The sequence below is a fragment of the Oncorhynchus tshawytscha genome, linkage group LG32 (assembly GCF_018296145.1).
Source record: "Oncorhynchus tshawytscha isolate Ot180627B linkage group LG32, Otsh_v2.0, whole genome shotgun sequence".
In the NCBI taxonomy this organism is placed as follows: domain Eukaryota; kingdom Metazoa; phylum Chordata; class Actinopteri; order Salmoniformes; family Salmonidae; genus Oncorhynchus; species Oncorhynchus tshawytscha.
The window spans coordinates 2,393,269-2,406,367 of NC_056460.1; the positions used below are offsets into that span (position 1 = coordinate 2,393,269).

At 41.3% G+C, this 13,099-nt stretch overlaps 1 long non-coding RNA gene across 2 annotated transcripts; it reads left to right on the forward strand.

The window, feature by feature from the left end:
• The first annotated feature begins 3,722 nt into the window (after positions 1-3,722).
• LOC121841607 lies at positions 3,723-11,645 on the forward strand. Of its 2 annotated transcripts, XR_006080622.1 has the most exons (3): positions 3,723-3,935; positions 10,000-10,217; positions 10,753-11,645. It is a non-coding gene; the product is annotated as an uncharacterized LOC121841607 (long non-coding RNA). The 2 variants fall into 2 exon arrangements; XR_006080621.1 differs by lacking the exon at positions 10,000-10,217.
• Positions 11,646-13,099: the final 1,454 nt, after the last annotated feature.

Genomic DNA, 13,099 nt, shown 5'->3' on the forward strand with positions numbered 1-13,099 from the left:
AATTAAATTGTGATTTTGTGGTGTGGGGGGGTCTCTGATGGTATACACATGTTACAGTTAAGCAATAAGGCCCAAGGATGTGTGGTATATGGCCAATATAGCATGGTTAAAGACTGTCCTTTGTACGACGCAACGCAGAGTGCCTGGATACAGCCCTTAGCCGTGGTATATTGGCCATATATCACAAACCCGAGGTGGCTTATTGCAATTATAAACTGGTTACCAACATAATCAGAACAGTAAAAATACATGTTTTGTCATACCTATGGTATAAGGCCTCATATACCACGGCTGTCAACCAATCAGCATTCAGGGCTTTAACCACCCATTTTAAAACGTAGTTTTAACATTATATTATAACATAAATTCCTATAATACAGAACAACATTTTCAAGTATAGCATTTCAGTAGCATGCTGCTACATTCGTTCAAAAACTTTGGAGAGTTAGTGGTGGTAATCAGATCTCCTGACTCCTCTGTCAATACGACAGTTCTCTCTCCCTCTTTCTCGTCATTCACTTCAAAAACTGCATCCTCCTCTTTCCCTTCCTCCTCTTGTTTTACTGTAACATCCTCCTCTTCCTTCTCCTCTTTCACGACAACGTTCAGCCCCAGAGCCTCTTTCTCCGTCCAGCAGACCACCTCTTCTTTAGCAGGAGGAGAGTAGCTTAGTGAGCTCATAGCCGGGGATGTTAGCTAGCTAGTTGTTAGCATGAGCGACTAGTTTAGTGCTAGGCTAACTTATAAAGCCAGCTAGTTGACTAACAATGTACATGTAACATTTAAATGGGGGCAATTAACTAGATGTCAGAAGTATATTTAAAACACAGAGGCAAATGTGGTTAAAATAATTTATTACAATCAAAACCATTCATACTATTACAAAATCATAATTCTCATTCATTCTTAATAAAATTCTATTTACAAAAACATCAAACAAAAACAAACCTCAGGGGAGCATCGTCCCTCCCCGTCATACCTAACCAATACCTAACCCTTTCCCTATCTCCCCTTCCCTAATCTATGCCCTTACCAAACTCACTCTAACACTCCCAGCCCTAAACCCCCTTTCCACCTCTCCCGTGCCGCATGCTTCCCCCACTTCCTCTCCTCCCTCTTCATCCTCCCCCTCAAATCACCTTCCACCCTTCTCACTATCCCTTCCACCCCCCAATCTCTCCCTGTCTTGACTAAATTCTTCCTGGCTTCCCACAGTCCCTTTTTAAAGAGACTCATGAGAAGCCAGAGCAGAAACCTGTCCCTATCCGTTCCCTTTGCTCTCCCTACGCCTCTCTCTAGCCTAGCCCATGTCAAAACAAAATCACTCCTAACCACACCTAGCATCACCCGTGCCCTAGCCCATACTAATCCGGCAAAGGCACAGTCCCAGAAGGCATGGCGAACAGTCTCCTCCCTGCCACAAGCAGATCTTGGACAGGTGGGGGATCGCACCAAACTATACCGGTACAAGATGGAAAGTACCGGCAAACGCTTATGAAGGCTCAACCAATTCAGGTCCATGAGCCCGTTGTCCAGGCCCCGCGCCTGCACTCCCTCCCAGACCACTGACGAGATGCCCGCTACGGGCGCAGGACTCCCTGCCTGCCTGACCTCCTCGTACAGGTGCCTGTGGTCTAAACCTACTCGGGCAACTTCAACCTCGGGGTGCGCACGTAGCCACTTGGCCGCATGACCAAAGTGCCACGGCAGCTGTTCCGCCCGAGGACCCGTGTTAGACCACACCATTACGCTTTTCGCCTGATACGAGAAGAACACCCGCAGGAGGTAACCGGACGGGTGTATCACTGGCTGAGCAAGCTCCGCTAACAAGACAGAAACAAAAATTGAGTCCAGCTTGAGGGGGAAATGTGGTACCTCCCTACCTCCCTCCCCGATGGGACAGATCATGCGTGCCCTGGCGACCCACTCGCACCTGCCACTCCACATAAACTGAAACACAAGCCTCACTAGAGGCCTCCTCAGACAAGCCGGCAATGGGTAGATATATGCCAAATACAAAAGAGACGGCAACACATCCACCTTTAGGACCAGGACTTTGCCCATAAAAGACAAATACCTAGCCTTCCACATTGCTAGCTTCCTCTGTACCACTGCGATACGCATGTTCCAGTTTAGCGTCGCTGAGCCGGAGGTCTCAAAATGAACCCCGAGAATCCTCAAATATGCACAGAAACAGTCTAGATGTTTCGGCTGTTGGCTACCTGGGTGGCAGACTCGTTGTTGTTGATGTTGCAGTGTTCCGTCCACTAGATTACACGTCACGCTGGCAGCAACGCCTGAAAGACGCATATCGCCGTCTGCTGACTGGAGTGGGTAACGCAGTTAAAATACGTTTGTTTATTTTTCATTCCTTTCATTAAATAATATTATATTGAGACGTTTAAATAGAGCAGTGCATATTTTGAGTGAGAATTTAAAACATACTGTCCTTCACATCTGTATTTAAGGCAGTTTCATATTCATTTAACAAAAAAACACTGGTCACACTGGTTGAATTATCTGTCAAACTAGGAACGCTCTGCAGCCTAGTTTAACAGTGATTTATGTTCTATGAAAGCAGCTGGGAGCAAACTGGAGAGTAGCTAGAGGAAACCAAAGCTAACTGTGCATCCCCAGGCCCTGGTATATCATCAGACTGCATACAAACCTAACTTCAGCCCCAGTCCCTGATATATCATCAGACTGCAAACAAACCTAACTGCATGCATAGTCCCTGGTATATCATCAGACTGCTGTGACAACCCTCCCACTCGTCATTATTATAGATGACATCCCACACCGTAGCAGCATAGCCTTTATGTCATTATTATAGATGACATCCCACACCGTAGCAGCGTAGCCTTTATGTCATTTACTAAACCACTGGCCGTGTTCGAGAGCATCGAGACCATGCTGCATTGTGGGTAAATTATGACTGGCTGACTGATTTATAAATAATAATGAGTAGTTATTTATGATGCAAGTCAGTCGCCTGCAGTATCGAACAAGCCCAAAACCAAACCAATCAGGTGGTTGTTCGATGAAATGAAGCTTCAGACGTCATTGATCACGTGCTGCTGATAAAGTGATACAGGCATCAGCACACTGCTTTGAAGTTTACTGCTTAGCGATTTGGACCCATGCCTCGTAGCTCCGGAATCAAACATAAATTCCCTACCGAAAAGTTGACCAAACAAAAAGGAGCAAGCAGGTATGATTTTCAAAACTCATGCTTCCTACACTTCAACTTGTTGTCTGAAAATGAAATATACATTTTACTCAACTGCGTTACCCACTCCAGTCAGCAGATGGCGAAGTGAGACTTTAAGGCGATGCTGCTGGTGTGACGTATAATCTAGTGGACGGAACGCTTCTTTCAACAGCAGTAACAGTTAGTCATCCACCTCGGTAGCTTGCTCGACAAAATAGCCGAACCAATAAAGCTCTTTAGACGCTTTCGTGTATATTAGCCACTGTGTTTTAAACCCACTTCGGTCCTCTAGTTAGTTATCCAATTGAATTTAATATTTACGTTGTTGTTGTTATTCAGCTAGCGGTCTGGTTAAGTTAGCATTAGCCTAGCTAGCTAACATTCCCGACCATGCGGTCACTAAGCTACTCTCCTCCTGATAGAGAAGAGAGGTGGGTATCACAGTAAAACAAGAAGTAGAGGGTGAGGCCGTTACTGTGAAAGAAGAGGAAGACATGTTCAGAGTGAAAGAGGAGGATGTTAGAGTAAAAGAAGAGGAGGAAGCGTTTTATGGATTGAAAGAGGAGGGGGAGATGACGTTCACATTGAAAAAGGAGGGGGAAGAAGAGGAGGAACCTGGATATCTGGGTCCCGGTTTCCCAAATGCATCTTAAGGTGTCCGATGGTTCTAACGTTGAATTTAGCCATAAGATGGTTTTGAGAAACTGTTCCCTGATTAACACTAGTAAGTACTGTCTTAAAAACACAAGCACAAACTCTGCAGTTGTTGATCTGATGTTTGGTGTTAAAGCGAGAAATCAGCAATTGCTACATCCATATTGTGACTTTTAAATTATTTATTTATAGCCATTGATTCTTGAAGAATATAACACATGCCTCATAAGCTTAGTTCAACTGCTGTAAACAATGTTAAAAAAAACACTACAGCCTCAACATGGTCAAAACTATAATGTTGATATTATGGATGGTCAGTCCTTGCATCCATAGGTCTGTCTATGAATTTGAGAGTAGTTTCATTTCTCCATCCCCATCCATCATCTTATTACCAAAACAGTGGTGGAATTACAGATTTGTTATTGTTTGAACTGCAGACTGCTGGGTTGTGTGTTTTTTTTAAACAGCAACAAAATGGCTGCCCAGAGACCTGGTTTGGTAAACAGCTGAGGGATGGGTGCTGGAGAAATGTAACCACTCTCAAATTCATAGAGAAAGCTATTGTAGCAACCGTAACCCAACACCTAGCGACCTCGTCAAGAAGTTCAGACATCTTGGCCTAACAGTTATAAGGTGTTGGCTTGACAGGCACTGGACCCAGGTTTGAGTTCAGCGCAGGGCTACCCCCTGAATTGACTACACTATGAATACAAAGACCGGCCATCCATGAGGTCAAAATTATCGTTTTAAAAGGATTGAGGCTATATAGTATATTCTAGAATTCATCCATGATGTCATAATGATAGTTTAACCAGGTTTCTAGGATATATACTATATTCTAGAATTCATCTATGATGTCATAATGATAGTTTAACCAGGTTTCTAGGATATATAGTATATTCTAGCATTCATCCATGATGTCATAATGATAGTTTAACCAGGTTTCTAGGATATATAGTGTATTCTAGCATTCATCCATGATGTCATAATGATAGTTTAACCAGGTTTCTAGGCTATATAGTATATTCTAGTATTCATCTATGATGTCATAATGATTGTTTAACCAGGTTTCTAGGCTATATAGTATAAAGAAATTGATCCATGATGTCATAATGATAGTTTAATGGTAGGTTTATTTGAACAGTGAGAGACAGAATAACAACAACAAATCCAGAAAACCTCGTCAAAAATGTTATAAATTGATTTGCATTTTAATGAGGGAAATAAGTATTTGACCCCCTCTCAATCAGGAAGATTTCTGGCTCCCAGGTGTCTTTTATACAGGTAACGAGCTGAGATTAGGAGCACACTCTTAAAGGCAGTGCTCCTAATCTCAGTTTGTTACTTCTATAGAAGACACCTGTCCACAGGAGCAATCAATCAATCAGATTCCAAACTCTCCACCATGGCCAAGACCAAAGAGCTCTCCAAGGATGTCAGACAAGATTGTAGACCTACACAAGGCTGGAATGGGCTACAAGACCATCACCAAGCAGCTTGGTGAGAAGGTGACAACAGTTGGTGCGATTATTCGCAAATGGAGAAACAAAAGAACTGTCAATCTCCCTCGGCCTGGGGCTCCATGCAAGATCTCACCTCGTGGAGTTGTAACCACGGTCATGAGAACGGCAAGGAATCAGCCCAGAACTACAAGGGTTGGATCTTTTATTTATTGATCTCATTTTAGCTGGGACCATAGTCAAGTTGAAAACAACTGGTAACACACTACGCCGTGAAGGACTGAAATCCTGCAGCGCCCGACACAGAGTCCCCCATGCTCAAAAAAGCACAAACATGCCCGTCTGAAGTTTGCCAATGAACATCTGAATGATTCAGAGGACAACTGGGTGAAAAAAGGCAAAAAAGGCCATGGTGGCAAAGTAAATACAATATAGTGTTGTGGAATGTGCAGATGAGACCAAAATGAAGCTTTTGGCATCAACTCAACTCGCTGTGTTTGGAGGAGGATGAAGGCTGCCTATGACCCCAATAACACCATCCCCACCGTCAAACATGGAGGTGGAAACATGCTTTGGGGGTGTATTTCTGCTAAGGGAACAGGACAACTTCACCGCATCAAAGTGACAATGGGTGGGGCAATGTACCATCAAATCTTGGGTGAGAACCTCCTTCCCTCAGCCAGGGCATCGAAAATGGGTCGTGGATGGGTATTCCAGCATGACAATGACCCAAAACTCACGGCCAAGGCAACAAGGAGTGGCTCAAGAAGAAGCACATTAGGGTCCTGGAGTGGCCTAGCCAGTCTCCAGACCTTAAATCCCATAGAAAATCTGTGGCGGGAGCTGAAGGTTCGAGTTGCCAAACGTCAGTCTCGAAACCTTCATGACCCCTCCTGAGATGTGTGCAAACCTGGTGTTGCCAACTACAAGAAACATCTGACCTCTGTGATGGCCAACAAGGGTTTTGCCACCAAGTACAAAGTAATGTTTTGCAGAGGGGTCAAATACTTATTTCCCTCATTAAAATGCAAATCAATTTATAACATTTTTGACATGAGTTTTTCTGGATTTTTGTGTTGCTATTCTGTCTTTCACTGTTCTAATAAACTTACCATTAAAATTATAGATTGATCATTTCCTTGTCAGTGGACAAATGTGAAAAATCAGCAGGGGATCAAATACTTTTTTACCTCACTGTAGTATTTTCTAGAATTGCCAGTGTAGATTTCCTGTGGGGGTCAAATTGTTACAGCTGTTGATAAGTCATTGTATAATATTCAGCCAATTTATTTTCATGCCATTATGTTAAAGGCGAAACATACCTAGATGCAATTACATTCATGAATTGGTTTGAAACCTTTGTTTTAAAACCTTCTCAAAGTTGGTGCCTTGACGGATTTGTAGAAAATGGTTTGTCATAAAACAATAATTTTTATTTATTTAAATGTAACCTTTATTTAACTAGGCAAGTAATTTAAGAACAAATTGTTATTTACAATGACTGCCTACCCCGGACAACGCTGGGCCAATTGTGCGCCGCCTTATGGGACTCCCAATCACGACCGGTTGTGATACAGCCTGGATTTGATCCAGGGTGTCTGTAGTGACGCCTCAAGCACTGAGATGCAGTGTCCGCTGTGCCACCCGGGAGCCCCAAAATCATGTTCTAGTGTTGTCCCCAACTAAAATACATCTTGGTCAACCAAGAGTCATCTGTTCTTTCTACTAATCACCCCATGTTTTAATAAAATCAACTATAAGTGCGTAACATGTCTGATGCTTTAAGCATGCTTTTGATTAAATAATTACAGATACACAAGTTACTTGAGGGACCCAGTCATCAATATAACCGAGAGAAACTCTTCCCTCCTCCTCCTCCCGCTGCTGCTGGACTTCGTAAATTCTGCCGTTATGCTCCTGAAGTTTTCAGTAATACACGACACCAGCGGTCGTCAAACTTTTTCCATTTGGAGTGCCAATTTATCTTACCATTTCTACCAATCTGCGTGCAAGTTATGATTTTCATGTGCTCATTTTTTTGTGGAACAGATTCATTTAATTTATAATAGTGTCTCAAAATCATCGTCTGTGATTCATTTTTATTTATTTATCCGTTATTTTACCAGGTAAGTTGACTGAGAACACGTCATTTGCAGCAACGACCTGGGGAATAGTTACAGGGGACATTAATCTACATTCTATATAAATCTAAATGAAAATTATACAAATCTCAATGTAACTTTTATTGCCATTGCCAACTATGGAAAAATAGCCGATATAAAGCCAACAAATAAAAACATTGCAGCCTACAGGTAGAAAATATCCTGATAAAAATACATATCCTATAAATCACATTGGCTGCACATGACCTGTCTTCAACAAACTTTAAACATTGTATCAACTATCAACTGGGTTAGCCCAAAACTCAGGATAGCAAGCTTGCAACATTGTATAAAATATTCTGGGACCTCATAGAGTTTCCCGGCCAGTGAGTTTGGGACAGACCGCTGTCGGCTATTTGTGTAAACGATAAGAAGTAATCGGGTATTTTATGACATTTCCACTGGATCAGAGCATTACATTTTTCCCTTTTATGCTGAGTGTTTATCAAAAGGGCGAGAGCTGGAAATATTTTATGAAAATACTTTGAGGAACTATTGTCATTCGCAATTGATTTTGATTAGATTTTGTTTACTTGCTGTTTGAGGTGAAGAAAAAATTACTTTGAGAAGCTCCAACTCATTAGTGGTGGTGCGTTAAGACAATCAGAAATACTATCAGACATCCCAAATGTAACTTTGACTATAATTACGTTATGACTATAACTAATGTTCCCTGAAGGAGGGAAATGAGGTACAGGTAACAGCCTGTAGCTCAGGCACAGAACCAAGGATATGCATATTCTTGGTACCATTTGAAAGAAAACACTCTGAACTTTGTGTAAATGTGAATTGAATGTAGGAGAATAACACACAATAGATCTGGTTTAGATAAAACAATGAAAAAAAAAAACCGTCTTCCTCTACACCAATAACAGACAGCTACTGTGGGATCCCTCTCCTTTGTCGTCCTCTCTACACCAATGACAGACAACTACTGTGGGTCTCCCAATCACGGCCGGATGTGATACAGCCTGGATTGGAACCAGGGACTGTAGTGACGCCTCTTTCACTGAGATGCAGTGACTTAGACCACTGCGTCCGTGTGTGTGTTGGTTAACTTTTTAACTGTACTAGAATGCTTAAAAGGCCGCTAAAATTTTAAATATCGGTTATCAGTATCGTTTTTTGGGAGAAGGAAAATATTGGCCAAAAATGTAATATCGCTGCATCCATTTATTCTAAAATAGATTGATGAGGATTTAAAAAATAATAATCTTCACACAATACCCCATAATGACATCACAATACCCCTTAATGCCAAAGCAAAAACAGGTTTAGATTTTTTGCAAATTTATGAAAACTATTCCCCAGGATAACTAGTCTGAGTAATGTAAGATGTAAGATCCCAGGATAACTAGTCTGAGTAATGTAAGATCCCAGGATAACTAGTCTGAGTAATGTTAGATCCCAGGATAACTAGTCTCAGAGTAATGTAAGTTTCAGATAGTTTAAACCATTACAGTCTAAGCCTTGTCTGAGGGGGAGGTCCTTCTCAGGTATATGGAATTGTTTTAAGAAGGTTTAAATAACATGAAGGGCTTCCCCGGTATAGTACTGTAGAAACACCCTCCAATATGAAGGGCTTCCCCAGTATAGTACTGTAGAAACACCGTCCATCATGAAGGGCTTCCCCAGTATAGTACTGTAGAAACACCTCCAACATGAAGGGCTTTCCCAGTATAGTACTGTAGAAACACCCTCCAACATGAAGGGCTTCCCCAGTATAGTACTGTTTTAAGGTTATACCAAGGATCATTTGGCTTTCTGAGTTTGAGTTGTAAGATGCCTTGAAGTATGAACAAAAAATATTCAACAGTTGATTTATGTCAAAACATGATTTGGCCGTACTGCTGTAACACATTGGATAACATTCACAACATGGAACAACAGTAACCATAGTAACACATTAGATAACATTCACAACAGTAACCATAGTAACACATTGGATAACATGGCACAACAGTAACCATAGTAACACATTAGATAACATTCACAACATGGAACAACAGTAACCATAGTAACATTGTTTCCCCCAAAACATCTAAAGGAAGTTTGTTCTGAGTGTCTGTCCTTTATCTGAGAGATATAATAACAAATGTAAATATTTATCTAGAGATATATTTTTTTAAGTATTTCAACTTTAAAAACTTTAAACCTTTTTTTGTCACTTCTTTCCACATTTTGTTACGTTACAGCCTTATTCTACAATGGATTAAATAAATACAAATCCTCATCAATCTACACACAATACCCCATAATGACAAAGAGAAAATGGGTTTAGAGAAAAAAAAGAAAAAAAAACTTATTTTAGTATTCAGACCCTTTGCTATGAGACTCTACTTTGAGCTCAGCTGTGCATCCTGTTTCCATTGATCATCGTTGAGATGTTTCTACAACTTGATTGGACATGATTTGGAAAGGCACACACCTGTCTGGCTACCACAGCATTTTGAAGCGATACGCCATCCCATCTCGTTTCTGCTTAGTGGGACTTTCATTTGTTTTTCAACAGGACAATGACCCAACACACCTCCAGGCTGTGTAAGGGCTATTTTACCAAGAAGGAGAGTGATGGAGTGCTGCACCAGCTGACCTGGCCTTCACAATCACCCAACCTCCACCCAAGTGAGATGGTTCGGGATGAGTTGGATCACAGAGTGAAGGAAAAGCAGCCAAAAAGTGCTCAGCATATGTGGGAACTCCTTCAAGACTGTTGGAAAAGCATTCCAGGTGAAGCTGGTTGAGGGAATGCCAAGAGTCTGCAAAGCTGTCATGAAGGCAAAGGGTGGCTACTTTGAATAATCTAAAATATATTTTGATTTGTTTACCACTTTTTTGGTTACTACATGATTCCATATGTGTTATTTCATAGTTTTGATGTCTTCACTATTATTCTACAATGTAAAAAATAGTAAAGATAAAGAAAACCCCTGGAATGAGTAGGTGTGTCAACTTTTGACTGGTACTGTATATCTCATGAATGTTTTTACATTCAGCTGCATGAAGTCACTTTCTTACCAATTCTTCCATAGTCAAACATGTAAGGAAAGATTTTTTTTAAATCAAAAGGGATGCTGTCAAAAAATGTATTGAATTCAAATGAATTTACCCAGCCTACAAAGCACTACACCCACTCTGTGATGACCAGTTCTGCTCTTTTATTGAGGGATCTAGTCTAGATTAAACCTCATAGGAAGACCGTTTTATCATGTGGAGGTTTCATTTAGGTCTGTGTTTAATGACATACTCTGTGTGTCTTTGCAAGGAGAGGAACCAGACTCTCACTCTGACAGCGGGAAGAGTCCTTCAGGGGAACCAGGCCCAGAGACGCCCAAACCAGCGAGACAACACCACTGCTCCCACTGTGAAAATAGTTTTTGCTGGATAGGGAACCTAAAACTGCATGAGAGGACACGCACTGGAGAAAAGCCTTTCCAATGCTCCCAGTGTGGAAAGAGTTTTGCTGTGTTAGCTAACCTGAAAAGGCACAAGAGACTACACACAGGAGAAAAGCCTTATCACTGTTCCCAATGTGGAATGAGTTTTAATCAGGATAGGGACCTAAAAGCTCACGAGGAAACACACAGGAGAAAAGCATTTCCAATGTTCCCAGTGTGGAAAGAGTTTTACCATGTTAACTAACCTGAAAAGGCATGAAAGAATACACACAGGAGAAAAGCATTTTCTGCTCCCAGTGTAAAAATAGATTTTCACGAATGTCGTACCTTGTTATGGCTGCAATCCCAACACCGGGATCGATATGACAACTACCAGTTGCCTCTTCTTGGGCAGATTTAGTGGATCTCATGGTGGGTGTCTTATATCCCAGTTGTTGTTACTAGTCAACTTTCAGTGGACACCCCCATAGTCTTTCAGAACCCCTCCTTTAAAAACAAGCTTATGTTTTAGGTTGGATATTGCATCCAATTGTTAGTTAATATTTTAATCAATGGCATTTCCTTAGAATGCTCATTAGTTTTTCTGTTGTTGTTCTGTTTTTTATCCTCTTATGTTTGTGTACTAAATATTTCTGTTTATTTTCATATTTTTTTCCTGTGAAGCCATTGTGTTGCATCCATGTCTGAAATGTGCTGTATAAATAAAGCTTGATTTGATTTGAACATATTGCTAAATAAATTATCCCAATGACCGACCAATCAACAGACTCTTGGTCCATCTTAGTATGAAACACAGAATCAATTCCACTTTTCCAGCCCCGGCTCTACCAGGGGCTTGAAGTGGTCTCCCACAGCTCTGCTTATGTCGTGTTTTGTGGCCTTGCTGTTCCATTTCTTGACTGCCCCTGCAACACAGAAAGAAACACATTTAGTCATATTAAATAAAACACTCAAAGTAATGGATATAGAGCATCTATGGCCTCAGTTACACCTGGCGCCTAAATGTGACTTCTGTCATCTGATCACTCCAAGCTGCATTAGGTCTGGATGCACAAAAATCACAATGTGATTCACAATGTGCTGCATTAGGTTTAGATCTGCCAGGATGGGCATTGTGTTCGGAATTTGAGTCGGGCCTCCGAATATGCATAAGCAATGTAAAGAGATGGGGTGAATGAGTGGGGAAAAATACATTTGACACAAATTACCTTCATAATAACAAAGAACAACTAAGGGGACATAAATATTTACCATCTAAACCAAGTGTGACCTCTCACCTCTCTGGCTGTAGGAGTGTTCTTCCTAACCAGTCTCTCAACAGCTCTCTGTCTGAGCTCCACACTCACTGGGTCTTCAGAGGAGAGAAAGGTGAGGAGGGATCGGAGGATGAATGGATCTGTCACTCAAAGTTTAGAGCTGCTGTCTATGCTGTCTAACAAAATCACAATTTTAGTAGTTCACTAAAGTAAATAAGTCTTTATGACTGATGAATACCAACTATCAATCACTTAGATCACGCATTTTCAGGTAGAGATACATCCTTGGGACGTCCCTAGCCCTTTGAAGTTGACATTTAAAATGGTTAAGGTAGGGGTTAAGGTCAGGGTTTAGGGTAGAGATGTCCCAAGAATCCCAGATGGCATTGAACATTGTGCATTCGTCTGTCTCTTTTACATAGCAGGTGTAAAGTAAACAGACAAGACAAGTAGACACACAATGCATTATGGTCATTGTAGTTCAATTATACACGCAGTGGATGACAGAACATATTCCCTTTTTTTCTTCCTTTATTTAAATTGACAAGTCAGTTAAGTCAAATTGTCAGAACAATTTCTTGTTTACAATGATGGCCTAGGAACAATGTGATTGTCAGCCCTAACAATCCATTCTAGCACCACTAGGAACAGTACCTTCCTAGACAATGTGCTGGATGGTAATTATTTATGTGGCCCATGTACCCAGTGTAACTTTACGAGAAAAAAAAGACCACATTTTCTCAGCGGACTGCAGGCGACAGGCTCAGGACACGGTTGATTGGCTATCAGACAAGGTTCATTACACTGCTAGCTGGTAGGACTGCTTTGCTGGATTATACTAGAGCTGAGATCCAATACCCATGTAACCATAGCTTACTGACTGATCAATGAGGTCAGATCCCAATACCCATGTAAACATAGCTTACTGACTGATCAATGAGGTCAGATCCCAATACCC